Here is a 17,648-nt window from a genome sequence, read left to right as displayed (position 1 = left end):
ACACTGTGTCCTCCGGCTGCTACCACCCCTGGCACACTCCATGCCCACAACTGTGCTGCCTGGCTCCCCCCCACCAATCTCCTCCTCCCAAATGCTGTCTTGTGCTTTTCTGTTCCTTTCAGAACAAGTCCTCCTGAGTCCATCACACAGAAAACAATCATTCATGTGACAGTGGCAAAAGCCACGTGACTTAACGTATTACACACCTTGTGAGAATTTACATTTTCACATTTCACATTTTTACATTTTAGTGTTGAGCTAAAAATTCCATCTCTAGCAGTGAAATTTCAGGAGAAGGTGGCAAGCCATCCACCTCGCCATGAAGGTAGAGATCACATCCGTCTAAAACCTTGCTCTGGAAATGTCCTAGAAGGATTTTATAAAATCTTTTTTTTTTTCCTTTTTCTTTGTTGCTGTGCTACAGATTGAACTCGGGGCTTCACACATGCCAGGCAAAGGCTCTACCCCTGAGCTATACTACCAACCCCATGAAAGCTTTTAAAATTCCCAGTCTAATTCTTTTGGTGATTACAATATATTTTCTTCTACTAGGAATAGATGCCATGAAAAATCTGTCCTGTTTTTCAGAGTCCTGGTTAGTGAGTCCCTGCCTAAAAGGTTTAGCTGAACCCCAAACTTCGTTGCCAGCATACATTTTATATGATGCACCGTGTGTGACTCTTATAGTGAAATGAAAAGAAGCTCAAGGGAGACACGCTTTCTTGAGAAGCTTCAGAAAGATCCGGTTCTATTGAAGACTTAGCAAGCATTACCAGAGAGGAAAAGGAGATCTGAAGAGGGAACCATCTTCTAGTCATTATGGATTAACGTGGGAAGAATGACTGATGGAGACAAGACCAAAGGCTTGAGCCCAGCTGTGGCCACCTGCCTGTCATGGCGGGAGACCCAGTGCGGTGTCTGGGAGCAGCTGTGTCTTTGGTGTGGCCTGGTGAGCAGGCTGGCACATTTATGAGCCACATAAAAGATGGCGCTAGCTTTAGTAATACATCAGCAGCTTGCAGAGAAGGCTGAGAATCTGCAACATACTGATGGAAATTTACAGACGATACAATCTGGAACATTCATACAGTAACCCAGCCTCATGGAGCCAAGATACTCCCTGGGGCTTGAAACTCAATCCTTTCCTCGACACCCGTGCAGCAAAGTCTAATTTATTACAGGTTACCTCTGGCATACATCTACCAGGTTGTGCTATTTTTAAAAATCTGCATTATTTTTAAAATTTGCTATTTTCAGACTTTTCAATGTTGAAGTAACCTTTGGACCTGGGATCTGTGGTAAGCATTGCCCAGTGCTGTGTGTGCCTCGATGTTTAGATCCTGCAAAGTCAACCAGGGTATGAAACATATAGGACATCGACCCATGAGCTTCTGTTTTACTTTTTTAAAAGAATTCAATGGCTTCTATTTATCAAGTTGTGCAGTTATCATCAATTTTTAACTATTTTACCACCCTCTCAAACTGCATACTCCTTAGTAGTCACCCTATGCTTTGCCTCGGTTGCTGCCACTACTCTCTACCCCCACCATCCCATTCCCTATGTGCACTATTCCCAGCTCCAGGCAACCACTAGTCTGCCTTCTGTCTCTATGGATTTGCCTGTTCTGCAATTTTATATAAACAAAATGACACCATCTGTGGCCCTTTGTGACTGGATCCTATCACCACGATGTAGTATAGATTAGCACTTTACTTCTTTTTATTGCTGAATAGTATTCCAGCTTACTCAACTGTTCATCGGTTGACAAATATTTGGGTTGTTTCTGCTGTTTGCTATGATTAACATTGCTAAGAATACTCATGTATTCATTTTTGTGTGGACCCGTATTTTCATTTATTTGAGGTATGTTTTGGGAGTGGGAATGATAAGGGGAGTGGAAATTCTGGGTTGGTGGTAACTCTATGTTTACCTTTTCAGAAACTATTAAACTTTCCTAAGTGTCTGTGCCATTTTGAATTTCCATCCAGAATGTAGGAAGGTTCTAATTTCTCCCTATTCTGGAGAGTAGTTGCAATCATCTGTCTATTGGATGGTAGCCATCCTAAGCAGGTATATAGTAGTACTCAGATGTGATTTTGATTTGCAGGTTCCCTGATGGCTAATCACATCGAGCCTCTTTTCTTGTGCTTGTTGGCCATTCATATATATTCTTTGGAGACATGTCTTATTAAGATGTGTTGCCCTTTTAAAAATTAGGTTATTTTTCTTTTTTCTATTACATTTTTTATTTTCTCCTGTACTGAATGTTGTCTTTTTACTTTCATAACGGGATTTACTAAGGCAAAAAATCTTCAGTTGGAGAAAATCCAATTTGTCTATTTTTTCTTCTGTCACTCATTTTTTTGATGTCATATCTAACAGAAAGCTATGGAGATGTGCTCTTGTATTTTCTTGTAAGAATTTTTCAGTTTTAAAATACACATGTAGCTTAAGGTTCCATTTGGAGTCAATTTTTTAATATGAATGAAGAAATGGTGTAATTTCATTTGTTTGTATGTAGACACCCTGTTGTCCCTCTATCTTTTTTTAAATACTATGCTTTCTCCATTGATTTGTTTTGGCATCCTTGCAGCAAATCAATAGACCATAAATTTTCAGGTCTATTTCTGGATTCCCTCTCCTCCTGGATCTGTATGACTTCGAGTACCATAAAGTATCAACTGTGACAGTTTTGTAAGTTTCCAAATGTTCATGACTCCTTCGGGTTTTTTTCCTTATTTTTCAAGATTGTTTTGGTGATACGGGGTCACTTGAATTCCCACATGAATTTTCTGATCAGCTTGCCAATTTCTACATATAAGACAACTGGGATTTCAACGACTGCATTGACTCTGTAGATCAACTTGGAGAATATTGCTGTCTGGGTAAGTCAGCTTTCTGTCATTATGACAAAATACCTAAGCTAAGGAAGTTTCTTTTGGCTATTGGTTTCAGAGGTTTAGTCTGTGGTCAGTTGGCTTTAATTTGGGGCTGGTGGCAAGGTAGAACATCATGGTTGGGAGAAAGTGATATGGCAAAGCTACTCAACTCCTAGTGACTGGCATGTCCCCAGTGACATAACTTTCTTCCACTAGGTCCCACTTCAATACCAACAGCACCACAAACTGGCAACCAATCCTTTATCATATGGGCCTTTGGGGGCATCATTTAAGACCCGAACTGCAACGCCATCTCAGCAATATTAGTCTCCTAACCATAAGCATGTAATGTCCTTCCATTTATTTAGGTTTTCTTTACTTTTGTCCAATATTTCATAGTTTTCAACATGAAGAAAAACACTTTCTTTTGTTCTTACATATTTTACTCTTTTTGATACTATCATAAATGGAATTGCTTTCTTAATTTGATTTTTGGATTGCTAATTGCTACGACATAGAAATGCAATTCATTTTTGTTCATTGATCTTGTATCCTGCAATCCTGCTGAACTTGTTTACTAGTTCTAAGTTATTGCCTTTAAGATTTTCTGTGTGCAAGATGTCATCTGAAAATAGAAATAGTTTTACTTCTCTCTTTCCAATCTTGATTTCTCTCATTTTTTTTTCTTACCTTAATGCGTTGGCTTGAAATTCTAGTGCAATATTGGATAGAATTGGTGACAGTAGACATCCTTGCTTTGTCCTTTATCTCAGGGAACAAATCTTTCACTACGAGGTGTGTGCTAGCTGTGGTTTTTTAGAGATATTCTTTATTCATTTTTAGGAGATTCTGTCTACTTTCAGTTTAATGAGAGCTTTTGTCATAAATAATACATTTTGTCAAATGTTTTTTCTGAATTGATTTTTGATCACGTTTCTTTCATTTATTTTATTAGTATGATATATTACATAAACGGTTTTCAATTGTTAAAAAAAAGGTCTTGCATTTCTGGGATAAACTCCACTTAATCATAGTATATAATCATTTCCATATGCTGCTAGATTCAGTTTACTAAATTAAAAAGAAATTCATTTGTATTCTTTTTTAAATTTTTTTTAATTGTAGATAGACACAATACCTTTATTTTATTTATTCATTCTCATGTGGTGCTGAGGATCAAACCCAGTGCCCAACATGTGTGAGGCAAGTGCTTTGCCGCTGAGCCACAACCCCAGCCCTCATCTGTATTTTTGCAAAATAAGATCTGTAGTTGTCTTTCCTTTCATATCTTTGTCTGGCTTTGGTATGAGGTAATTCTGGCATCATAGAATAAGTTGAGAACTTTCCCTCCTCTGTTTCCAAGAGATTTTCTAGTGTCCTTCATAATTGATTCCTGGCCATGTGTCATTTAAAAGTATGCTGTTTAATTTCCAAATATTAGGTGATGAGATGAAGGAGGTTTCTTCTTTTTTTCTTTCTTTCCTTTTTTTTTTTTTTTCGGGTTCAGTGAGATTTCTTTCTTTTTGAGGGGATGGGATACTGGGGATTGAACTTAGGGGAACTCAATCACGGAGCCACATCCCCAGTCCTATGTTGTATTTTTAATTTAGAGTCAGGGTCTCACTGAGTTGCTTAGCATCTTGCTGTTGCTGAAGCTGGCTTTGAACCTGCAATCCTCTTGCCTCAGCTTTTGAGCCACTGGGATTACAAGCATGCAAGATTTCTATTATTAATTTCTAATTTAATTTTCTTTTAGTTGGAGAACATAGTTTGTATGATTTCAGTCCTTTCTGAGTATCTTGAAACTTCTTTAGAGTCTAGCATATAGTTTATCTGATGTGCATTTGAGAAAAATGTCTACTGATGTTCAGTGGATTATTACATACATGACAGTTAAGTGAATTGGATTAATAGTTTTGTCAATATTTTTTATCTTTGATGATTTTTTAGTTTAACTATTCTATCAATTGCTGAGAACAGAATATATATTTTTCAATATTTATTTTTTTTAGTTGTAGTTGGACACAATACCTTTATTTTATTTATTTATTTTTATGTGGTGCTGAGGATCGAACCCAGGGCCTCGCACGTGCTAGGTATGTGCTCTACTGCTGAGCCACATCCTCAGCCCCACTGAGAAAGGAATATTGAAATCTCCAGCCATAAATATTGAATTGCTTTCTTATTCCAATTTATTTCGATTTTGTTTCATGTAATTTCAGGCTCTGTTGTTAGGTGCATATACATTTGTGATTGTTATGTCATCTTGATGTGTTGACTCTTTTATCAGAATGAGATTTTTCTCTTTGGCTCTACTAGCATTCCTATTCTCAAATTCAATTTTTCATATTAATATAGCTATTCCAGCTCTCTTATGGTTACTATTTCTATGTTATAACTCTTTCTATTCTTTTATTTCAACTTGCTTATATATTTAAATACAAGATATGTCCTGAAGACAATATATCATTGAGCCTTCCTTTTGGTCCATTCTGACAATTTGTCTCCTGATCAGAGTGTTTATTCTATCTTTAATATTTTAATGATGAAGTTTGATTTACCACTTTGAATTAAATTCATAGTGTTGTCAATACTTTTTATCTTTGATGATTTTTTGGTTTAACTGTTCTATCAATTTTACTTTCTAGATGCCTCATGTTGCTTTGTTCTTTTTTAAATTTTTTTTATACCTTTATTATATATATTTATTTATTTTTGTATGTGGTGCTGAGGATCAAACCCAGTGCTTCACATATGCTAGGCAAGTGCTCTACCACTGAGCCTCAATCCCAGCCCTTCTTTGTTCTTTTTTTAACATAAACATTTTTATGTTTGTTAGAATAGTCTGAAATTTACAGCAGGGTTTTAAGGATAAGGTAAGAGCATCTGTTCTCCTTCAATGTCTTCTGTTGAGCTAAATAAACATCAGTAGATGGACTATGGTAATCATTCTATTCTTGGTTATTTGCTCATAACTACTGTAGCTGTCCTTAGGATTACAATATATGTGAGTTAGCCTTAAGTGACTGAAAAAATTTATAGAAAATAATCAACTTATAAAGACAAGATGTTTATTTTGGCTTATAGCTTCAGAGGTTCCAATCCAGGTTGGTCTTGTTACTTGGGGACCATGGGGGGCAGCACGTGGTGTTAGGAGTGCATGGTAGAACAAAACCACTCACCTCGTGGCCAGGAAGGAAAAATGAGAAAAAAGAGATGGGGCTCAGGTCCCATAATCCACTTAGAGGACACATCCTCAAGGACCTAATCTCATTCCACCAGGCCCCAGGTCCTAAAACCCCCACATGTCCCAATTGTACCACCCCGGGGAACACACCTTTACCATAGGAGCCTTTGAGGACACTTGAGATACAAACTATAGCAACGTGCCTCTTCCATGATCACAGTCTTCTTCAGGTCACTACTGATTTAACTTCAGTTATCTGTAGCAAATTTGCTCTGGTGTATCTCCATTCCCTCTTTTTCTGTGTGTGTCATTATCATCAAATACATTGCTTTTTTGTATGTAATGAACTGAATAGTAAATTATTATTACTTTAAATACTCTTCATTTATTAAAAATTAAGAAATAAAGTCCTATAATTGCCCACATACTTACTGAATCTTGTTCTCTACACGTTCGTTCCTATGGATCCGTTTCCTTTCATTCTGAAGGACTTCCCTTTTTTCCCCTTATATGCAGATGTTTTTATGATCACAATTAAGAAAATGCTTTAATAGACAGACCTAAGTATTCAATAGCTGATAGAAAACTAGTGTTATGCTCGGATTAGGGACCCCCAAAAGACCACCAGAGACTAAGATCGATGTAAGCAGCAAGGAGGTGTTGATTGCGAGCTAGCTCGGTCCTCCGTGTGCACACAGCAACTGGTGACGCTGAGAGGCCCCGAGCCCAGGGTTTGCAGCAGTTTTATACATTCTTTGGAGAAGGCAGGGACCCCCACATATATCATAGCATCTCTTAGCAAATCATCACACACCGCTGGAAAATCAAATAACAACTCTAAAACACGATTAGCACATTCACTGGCGGGAACAAGTTGGGTAGGGGTGATTGGTCAGTACAAAAGGGGGATTCATTTGAACTGATTGGTTTAAGCCAAGAGGGGTGTTCATGCTGAACTACATGGTTTCCCAACATGTTATCAACCTCCATAAACTACTGGGAGGTCACCTGGCATCCCAGGTATTTCCCTGTCTCATGCTGATTGGTGGCTGCTAGGGGGTTGCTATGGGTCCCCACCTAGCCTGACTGAGTCAGGGACACCTGGCGCAGCAGATCTCTCCTGTTATTTGTAGATAAACAACTTAGCAGGGTGGGAATGTGCCTAGGAGTGCTCTGTAGGTCTTTCCATGTCCCTTCCTTGGACAGGCTTTGCTCTGAGGTAGAGGCTGGTTTTTCACTAGAAGTTGGTGTTTTTATTATTTTTGAAAGTCACCTCTGCTATTTTTAAAATCTTTTCTTTGAAGATGACTTTTGTGTGTATTCTTGTTTGTTTTGTAGATTGAACCTGCCAACAATAAATTATCTCGGTTTTTGTTTATCTGGGAAAGTCTTAGTAACACCTCCATTTTTGAAAACTTTCATGGCATACTGAATCCTTGGTTGGCAGTTGGCTTTTAGCAGTTTGTATGCACTATTTCTGGCTTTCTGGCCTCCATTCTTTTCTGAGGAAAAGGCAGATGATTCCCTCTATGTGAGGAGTCCTTTCCTTTTGCTGCTTTCAAATTCTTTTGCATTTCTTTTGCTTATGACTGGATGACAATGAGTCTAGGTGGAGATCTCCTGTTGCTTTTCCTACCTGAGAGCTGTTGAACCTCTTAAATCCTAAATGTTTTCCATCAAACTTGTGAAGTTTTTAGAGATTATTTTTAAAAATTTTTCCCCGTCCCCTTTTTTTCCTGGTACGCTTGATATTGTTTTATAGATCTCCAGGGATCTGTCCATTTTTTTCCTTAATTTTTTTTTCCTCTATTCTTCAGACAGGATAGTTTCTATTGATTAAGTTTGTAATTCTTGATTCTGAGAAACTGATGTGACTCCATTTTTGAGAAACCAGCTTCTACCTCAAGGGAGGGGGCGTGACCCTTGTCTTTGGAAAAACCCACAGGGTGTGCACACACCCACCCTGCTGAGTTGTTTATCTGTAAATAACCGGAGAGATCTGCAAGAGGTCTGTGGTGCCAGGTGTCCCTGACTCAGTTAGGCTAGGTGAGGACCCATAGCAACGCCCTAGCAACCACCAATCAGCATGAGACAGGGAAAATATCTGAAATGCCAGGTGACCCTCCCAGTAGTTTCGTGATTGATAACATGGTTAGGCCACCCTGCAGTTTAATGTATACACTCTTGAAACCCCTCGCCCGGCCTAAACCAATCAGTTCAAATGTATCCACCACTGAACTAACCAATCACCCCTACCCAACTTGTTCCCGCCAGTGAATGTGCTAGTCAATGTTAAGAGTTGTTGTTTGATTTTCCCGCGGTATGAAATGATTTGCTGTGTGATGTTGTGAAGCATGGAGTATCCCCCCAAAACCTATAAAATCTCACTGAACTAAGGGTTGGGACTCACCCCCCGGGACCACTGCATCTGAAACGGTTGTGAGTCCAGGCTCGAGCTTGCAATAAAGACTCTTGTGTGATTGCATCGGATTCAACTCCTGGAGGTCTATTGGGGTCCCACGAATCTGGCATTATAATTCTGAAATCTGTTGTTAAGCCCTCCTACTGGTTTTATACTCATTTTAGTAATTTAGAATTAACTTTCAACTTTTTATAGTTTCTCTTCTGTTTTTTTTACATTTATATTGTAATGTTTTTCTTTTAATTCTTTGAATGTATTTACAATAGGTTTCATGAAATCTTTCCTATTGCATCCAAAATCTAGGTCCATTTAGAGTCAGGTATATTGAATACTTTTTTTCTTTATGAGTATAAGTCATAATTTCTTGCATTTTTTTAATTTAGAAAGCTTTTTATACTAAAAGTGGACTTTTTAAAAAAGTATCCTCAATCAGCAAATCCAAATTCCAAATGCTTTAACATCTGAAACTTTAAAAAGAGCTCAGAGCATTTTAGATTTTGAATTTTGGGATTACAGATGTTCCACTGGCAAAGTCTATGCACATATTCCAAAATTCAAAAACTCTGAAATATGAAAAGACTTTCAGTTCCAAGTATTTTGGATAAGGGGTACTCAGCCTGTACAATACATTATAGCAGCTCTAGGCTGTTCTGTTTCTCTTAGGGCAGTTACTGTTGTTCATATATGCTTGGACTTGAACTCTGTCTCCCCTGTGTTGTACAATATATGTCTCTGCCACGTTTTTTATTCTTCTTTTGATTTTTTTACCTGACTTTCCTAAGGACTGCCCCTGCATCTGTGCCACTCTAAGGTCAGCCCATGTTTTAGGCAGAACTCAAAACACCTGGACTCTGTGGGGCTCACAGGCTTCACTGAAGGACCTGTGTGTGGGGGTGGGAAAACTCATTGTAATTTGCAGGCATATTTTAATTCTCCCTGAACTTTCACTTCTTGTCAGACTTTCTTGAGTCTCCCCCACACTGGATAGTTTTCTAATCATTCTGAGATAGTTGAAGAGCTTAGTTTAGCCCTTCCATGGCTCTCTCGTTCCTAGGATTTCCTTGTTAAATTTCTGCCTGGCCATTTGCTTGCCTCAATTAGGGTGCTAATCTCAGGCTAGCAAGTCTGCAGGCTTCTTTTGTTAAAGAAGTCAGAGTTGCACTTTAGTCACAGTGGCAAAAACAGACTTTCTTAAAAAACAAAAAAACCCAAAAAAACAAAACTATTGCAATAGGGTAACAAGAGACCTCAGTAGAGAATTGGGCTCAATCCTTAATATGGCAAGAATAAGCAGGGATTTTAGCCAAAGAACAAGTTGGAAGATAGAAAACTACTGAGACATTAAAGGTAGGGAAGTTCTTGCTAAACTGGTTTAAGTGAATTCTTGCTGATGGTAGTGACCAGGGATCACCTGTTGATCAATAAGGGATAGGGAATTTGATATTAAGATGAGGGATTCTGGGGCTGGGGATGTGGCTCAAGCGGTAGCACACTCGCCTGGCATGCGTGCGGCCCGGGTTTGATCCTCAGGACCACATACAAACAAAGATGTTGTGTCTGCCAAAAAAAAAAAAAACCTAAAAAATAAATATTAAAATTCTCTCTCTTCTCTCTCTCTCTCTCTCTCTCTCTCTCTCTCTCTCTCTCACACACACACACACACACACACACACTCTATCTTAAAAAAAAAAAGATAAAAAATGAGGGATTCTTGCTAAATTGACTTTGTAGGATCCTTGCTGAAATTATACTATGCAGGCCTTGGAGGAAGACCCAAGGGCGAGGCTGAGCTGAGAAGAGTACTCAGCGGGGCCCAGTGATCAAGAAGAGTCTTCATCACCTTCTTAGTTCCCAATTGAGCCCACTACTTTTCAATGACAAAGTCTCAGAGAGTTTTCATTCCAATCGCAGTTCCCAAATAAGTACCTGTTGTGGCACTGATGCTGCTACTTTTTTGGGACCATCCTCACCTTAGACAATCTACCATCTTTGCCAATAGAGTCGTCCATCAGTCCTAGGCCAGGAAACCACAGATTCTTACCTACAACTCAAGCCCTTTTTTCAAGAATGCTTCTTAATTTGTCAACTATCCAAAGATTTTTTTTTTTAAACACCCTGATATTGTTATTTCAGACAGCCCTGTCCAGTTTTATAAGTTTTTTTTTTTTTCAGACAGGACTGACTTCTTCATGTGGTCATAGGTGGTGGTCCCACTATAGGCCCTTGGTTAGAATTTTTTTTTTTTTTTTTTTTTTTTTTTTTTTGGTACTGGGGATTGAACTCAGGGGCAACAGACCACTAAGCCACATCCTCAATCTCATTTTGTATTTTATTTAGAGACAGGGTCTCACTAGATACCCAGGTGCAGAATGCACCTCACTGTTGCTGAGGCTGACTTTGAACTTGCAATGCTCTTGCTTCAGCCTCCAGAGCTGCTGGGAATACAGGTGTGTGCTACCACACCCAGCTGGAACTTTCATATATCAAAATTATTTTGTGGATCGCCCAGTGGGCAATGCAGAAGTCAGTATTTTTAAGCCTCTTTGGCAGTAAGACCCTCCTCTTTTCAGGAGCTTCCCACATCATGTTTCTCAAAGATTAATGTATAGAAGACTTACCTGAAGAGGTTGGTACAGCACAGATTCCTGGACACCCACCCCAGCAAGTCTGTCTGCATGAGTCTGCGATGCACACATATGACTTCACACAGGCTGTCTGAAGGCCACGCCTTGACCTTCATTTTGCAGAATGCACTGGTTCTCAAGTTCCCAGACATCTCAATAGGAGGCATTTAATTTCACTTAGAGTTTAAGGAGACTGGGGTGGAGGAGAGGGCACAGTGTGTTCACCACGTCTGTTGTACGTTCTTCCTTGATGGGAACACATGAAACTATCCTTGGAGTTGGTAGGACCACGTGACTACATCCAGCCAAGGATGCAGCTGCAGCGGAAGTGATGAGTGGTCACTTCCCAGCCCTGGCAGTGAGCAGCCCCTGGGTGAGCTGTTTTTCCACCTCTTGCCTTAGCTTCAGTGGCTCAGGATGCTAAGGTCTGGGCCCCAAAGTCTTCCATGGATAACAGCTCTCCATAAAGGAGGATGAAGGGCATTAAGGGAGCAAGATAAAACTTTGAAGTGCTAAGCCCCTGAGATTTGAAGTTGTTTATGAGTCTAGCTGATTTTGACTTAGAGGTTGTAGAAAGGGCAGCAGTGAAATCGTCTTCTGAAGGAGCTCAAAAATTGAGGAAAAGAAACACAATAAACAGAAAGGCCTGCAGTCTCAAAAGTGAGACTGGAATCTCCTCGATTTGATCCAGCACCTCCATGTGAGGTGGTCTTCCCAGTCCACGTGCCTTTCCCGCAATTAAAGTCTAAACTTTAAAGTAGAAAAAATATCTTAAGCCTCATCTCAGGGACAGAGACACAAAAATTCAGTGAACTCCAGCCCATCTATCTAGAAAGTGCATTTGTAAAAATATACTCTACATCAGGGTAAAAATAAGTGTTTTTATTTTATTCTCCAGTTAGTTAACATATTTTGTTAATTATATCCCACAGTCTGACCACTGAGACTTCTCATTACTTGAAGTTTTACTTTATAGGCAATGATCTGAACAATATATAAACACTAAGGAGGGGGAAATAGATGTTGCACTTCATAATAGAAGAATTAGTAAAATTGCTTTGAGCAGGAAAATACTTAAGCCTCTGTTTCTAGGGAAATACCAGCTAAATTAAATATAACTTGCTGTGTTTTATGTTTAAACTGTAAATATTAATCTTAAAGATTAATGACTTTCTCAGGCTTGCTCCCCAACTCCAGCCTGCTCCCTTTCTGTCCTTGCCCAACTCCTCCCACCCCCATCAGAAAGGAAAAGGTGGTGCATACGTGTTCCATCACTGAGTGAAGGCTCAATTTTAGAGTGGAGAAAGTTAAAAGCCAGATTGTGGCTCATAGGAAATATTGTGAAGCTGAGCAGGGTGGTCCACCACATCTGTCATCCCAGCAGCTTGGGAGGCTGAGGCAGGAGGATCGCAAGTTCAAAGCCAGCCCTCAGCAACCTAGGCAGGCCCTAATCAGCTTAGCAAGATCCTGTCTCAAAATAAAAAATAAAAAGTTCTGAGGATGTGGCTCAGTGGTTAGCTGCCCCTGAATTCAATTCCTGGTGAGAGAGAGAGAAAAGAAAAAGAAAATATTGTGAGCCCAGCAGGTAATAACAGATACACTAGGATACTCCAAGCCCTGGCTTTTTCCTCCTATGGCCTTTATTAACTTTGACATTTGCATGAAAACGGAATCCCAATTTCCTGGGGCTCATCTGCTCCTGCTACTTCCCCCTTACCTGAAGACTTCATCTGTTGGTGACATGATAATCAGTTCTGCAGCAGGCAATTATGATGTCACAAAGAGGCAGTTAGGTGAGAAAATAAACAGCCCACACAGATGATCCTTGCAATCTTTGGTGTGATCTTAATGTCATTTTTCCTTAAAAGATCTCATGCAAAAATGGCAATTAATTTATATAAAGGTAATGGTAAATGTATTTTAATACATTTACTATTTTAATACGTTTAATACACTGATTATTAAATATTAGTACAGGTTCCCTAAACCTTTTCTTAGCAGTGCTGGGGTATCTACCATCTCCTCTCCTCTCATGAACGCTCAAAATGCAGCATGCTGAAGCCCCTAGATACCCAGGTGTTCATGCCCAGGGTTCACCCTTTCAAAGCAAAGTAAACAAATATTGATTGAATTGGAAAGATGTTATGGAACAGTACCATTAATTAGAAAAAAAAATTCACTGCACAAAAATTAGACAATGTCAATAAACAAAAAGAGGTAATAAAAAAAGTCACTTGTAATCCTATCACCTAGAAAAAAAAACACATTATTTTGGTCCTATCTTTTGTTTTTCTCAATGTGTTGGAGTGTGTGGTTTGTTTTACAAGAATTAAATCAAAGTACACAGTGTTTTGTTTCTTCTCATCGTCTGTTGAAAGCACTATTGTGTTGTAAAAGTGTTGCAGTATTATGTTTTAAATAAATAAAACTGGTAGTCGTAGTATAAAAAGTGCGCCAGACAAACCATGTTTTTCTTTCTTAAAAATTATTTTGTTATTTTAAATTTTGAGTTCTATTGAGGCATAATTGACAAGTAGTGTATATTCAAAGTGCCTAGCATGATGATTTGATATACATATATACCTTGTGAAATGACTACTACAATCAAGCTAATTGGCAGATTCATCATCTAACAAATTTGCTCTGGTTTGTGTGCCAAGAATGCCTAAGAGCCACTCCCTCACATATTTCAAGTACAGCATATTAGTAACCGTAGGCACCACACGTCCACTAGGGCACCGGAACACGTTCATCTTACATCTGCAGGTTCACACCCGCTGACCACCATCTCCCATTTCCCCTATACTCCCAAGCCCGAGTAACCACCCTTCTACTCTCCACTGCTGCGTATTTGACTGCTTTAGATTCCACATGTAGGTGAGGTCCTGTAGTATTAGCCTTTCTGCTTCTGGCTTTGTCTCTTGTATAATGTCCTCCAGCCTCACCCATATTGTCACAAATGATAGGATTTCCTTCTCTTTTCAAGGCTGAACACTATACCTCTCTCTCTCTCTCTCTCTCTCTCTCTCTCTGTGAGTGCGTGTGTGTGTGTGTGTGTGTGTGTGTGTGTGTGTTTGTGTGTGTGAGAGAGAGAGAGAGAGAGAGAATCATATTTTCTTATCCATTCACCCATCCACAGACACTGAGGTTCTTGCCACATCTCGCCTATTGTCGCCTAATGAACACGGCAGCACAGATTAGACAGGCCATTTTCAACAAGACCAAAGAGACAATGGATGTTTGACGACAGCTAATGAGAATATTGGTGCACTTGGTGGTCTTTGGCTAATTACTGGTACTCAGAGCAAGACCGGAGTGTGAGCAGTGACCACCCATCGGACAGGACCGGCTCAAGTGAATAGAACCACTGGGGCCAAGAGTGATCTTCAAAGAGTTTGTGATGTCGACCACTGCTGTCCCAATAGTAAGATCTGTTCACAGATGCCCACAGGAGCTCATCCCAAAACTTCACACATACTGTCTTTACCAACATACAATCACAATGTTTTCATTTTTGGCTTTAAAAGACTTCTGTGTGTGTTGCCTCCTCTCTCAAGGCTAAATACTTAACAAAAGAAATCTTTACAGCTATCTATAGCTTCTGAAAAGCTAGTGTAAAAAAAAGTAGAGAATCTGGCCTTCAAGAATTGTACCATTGATTCTTCCAGATCTTCTTACCATCTATATTAGTTTTTTATTTGTTACTATAATGAACTGCCTGAGGTTGGATAATTTTGTAAAGAAAAGAGTTTGATGTAGCTTACAGTTCTGGAGGTTTATGGGCCCACATCTGGTGATGACTTTTTTGCTGGCAAAGTCCCAAGATGGTACAGGGCATCCATGGCAAGAATCAGAGAACATGTGTATGTGTTTCTGGTTTCTCCCTCTTATAAAGCCAACAGAAATCTATCATGGGGGCTCTATACTGATGCCCTTATCAAATATGAATCACTTCCCACAAGTCCCACCTCTAATCACCATAGTGGGAATAAGTCTCCACCCTCTTAACCTCATAATGAGGATATAACTTCCATGTGCAGACCCTTGTGGGACATGCTCAAGTCACACCCAAACCATCACATTGTCTGAAGTTGTGTGAAACAGTTGGATTTGGGGACTGAAAATCCTAGTGACCATGTGATGTACAAGCTTCGTGGCTGCAGTTTCTAAGCCATCTGGGCCTAGGACATTAGGATGGGAGACTTAGGGGGTGAGAGGCACTGGTGCAGATGCAGGAAGTGGGAAAAACGTAGAAAAAAGGAAAGTTATAAAATTCTTGTTGTGCAGAGCAAATTGGACCCCTTCAACTTTTTCAAAGGAAGCCAGAAAAGACTGAAATGTCTTGTAACTCACTTTGGGTTTCTGGACCCAGTGCTGTTTCTCTGAGGACAGAGCTGAGACTGGGCCACCTGGAGCCTCGGCTTGTATCTAGGTTCCTCTAAGGCAGAACACACCACATCATGGAGTGGGTCTTGCAAACGCATCTTGTGCCTGGCCTTGGTTCTGGAACGTCCCCCCAAAGCTCGCATGTTGAAGGTTTGACCCCCCATGCAGCGATGTTCAGAGGTGGAGTCCCTTGGGAAATAATTGGATCAAGAGGGCTCTGCCCTTATCCATGGATTAGCCTACGGGGCTGTGGGATGTGGGGGAGGTGATGGAGACCTTAGGGGGTGTGGCCTAATTGGAGGAAATGGGCTGTTGGGCATATGTTTTTAAAAGGTATGCATTGTCTTCCTCTCCTTTTCTGTCAATCTCTGCTTCCCAGACGCCATGAGGTGAGGAACTTTACCACCTGCTTCTCATGTTGTTCTGCCTCACTAGAATCCAAGTAATGGGCCAAGCATCAGAGACCGAGACCTCTGAAACCATGAACTAAATGAAGCTTTTTCTCCTCTAAATTGATTATCTCAGGTATTTTGTCACAGTTACGGAAAGCCGACTAACACATCCTGGTTCTAGTATAGTGTATTTCATATTTTCTCATTATCATTCACTCAGAGTTCTGTTGCTTCCATTAGACTCTGACATTTTCCAGAGCTGGGCCTTTTTGTTTTCATAAGTTCCTGTTCCTCTCCCTGGTGGGCACATGTATTTTTTAGGCCAGTCCAGGTGACTGTCATAAAGACTCCCCACAATGCAGTGTTTTAAGTTAGAAACTTATTTCTTTTTCAAATATTTGTCCAGGGCTGATTGTGTGGTTCTGCAATCTTCAAAATACACTTGTCTCTTCAGTTCATCCCATCATCACATGGACATGGCCCTGAGTTTTCATGCATCCCTTTTGTTTCCACCCTGTTTCTTAGAACTTGGTTGTTTGGACACACTCAGCTGCAAGGCAGGCTGGGAAATACAACCTTAGCTGTGCTACTAAGAAACCAGATAAAACGTGGTCCACTGTGGAAAAAAAGCAAATCTCAGAGGGATGACGATGTGTTCCAACTTCTCCATCATGCCTTCCCTGCCCACCTCCTCGCTCATCTCTCTGCTCATTCTGGGTAGCTTTTCCCTATTTCACATGTAATGGTTTCATCTCTTAAGTTCTGTGTCGATTGTACCATAACTTGTTTTAAAGGCTCTTTGTGTAATTTACTGTACAATTGTCCCTTTTGGTTATCCCCTTGGTTTTTAACTAAATTCTCAGTATCATTAGACATGCAAAAGATACTTGTTGACTGAGATGTTGGAACTATTTGCAGGACACCTACAGTGCATACAGTGCCTTGAAGAAACCGGTGGAATAATACACTAATATTTACCTACTACGTGTGTTCCCTCTGAGTGGCGACCTCTTTGCTCAGTGATGATTCTGTGCTTCGGTTTTAGGAGACTTGTTGTACAGCATTGGTTGCATAATTTTAGCCCTGGAAATAATTGCTGGTAGTGAGACAGATGAATCTCACACTCTTTCCAGATGTGAGTGTATGCATCTACCTGTAGACACATGCCTTGGGCACTGACAACTGTTGATTTTTCTAAATTGACTATTGAGTAGAGCTTTTTATCCTCAAGATTCGTATTGGAGATACAAGGATGTTATTTTTATTCTTTTTAAATTCTATTTTTATTCTTTCAAATGCTGAAGACATATTCCACTTTGATTTGTAAAGTATCTAGTGAATACCTGCTCTACATTTGGGAGAGTTTTGTTGAATATATGACTTTTCCTTCCCAATTATCCATTTAGGATTGTTACATTACTGAATTTAACCACAATGATCCAACCCGGGGTTATTGGAAGTGAAATTTGCCAGCAGATCAGTTTCATTTTGCAGGCTGCAGCCACATCTTTAGAAGACATGGTGGAGGGAAATCGGCATGGACTCTGGAATGAGAGACAACTGTTTAGTAATTCTAGTTTCAGCTTTAACAGGAGTGGAACTTGGGAAATTCTCTTATCCTTGCTGAGCCTCTGTCTCCTCACCTGTAAAATTTTGATACTGATATGTACCTTATTTTAGAAATTAAATAAGATGAAATGTGTTCAAACAGAACACAAACATAAAATGCTTTGAACTTTTCAATCATTATTCTGAAT

At 39.7% G+C, this 17,648-nt stretch overlaps 1 long non-coding RNA gene across 1 annotated transcript in view; it reads right to left on the bottom strand.

The window, feature by feature from the left end:
• LOC308632288 overlaps positions 1-17,648 on the bottom strand; it is an 827,867-nt gene that overhangs the window by 598,379 nt on the left and 211,840 nt on the right. The window lies entirely within an intron of this gene.

Source organism: Spermophilus citellus (assembly GCF_964194105.1).
Source record: "Spermophilus citellus genome assembly, chromosome: 13".
Taxonomy (NCBI): Eukaryota; Metazoa; Chordata; class Mammalia; order Rodentia; family Sciuridae; genus Spermophilus; species Spermophilus citellus.
The sequence above is the reverse complement of the archived record's forward strand: the minus strand, read 5'-3'. Positions and strand labels throughout refer to the sequence as shown.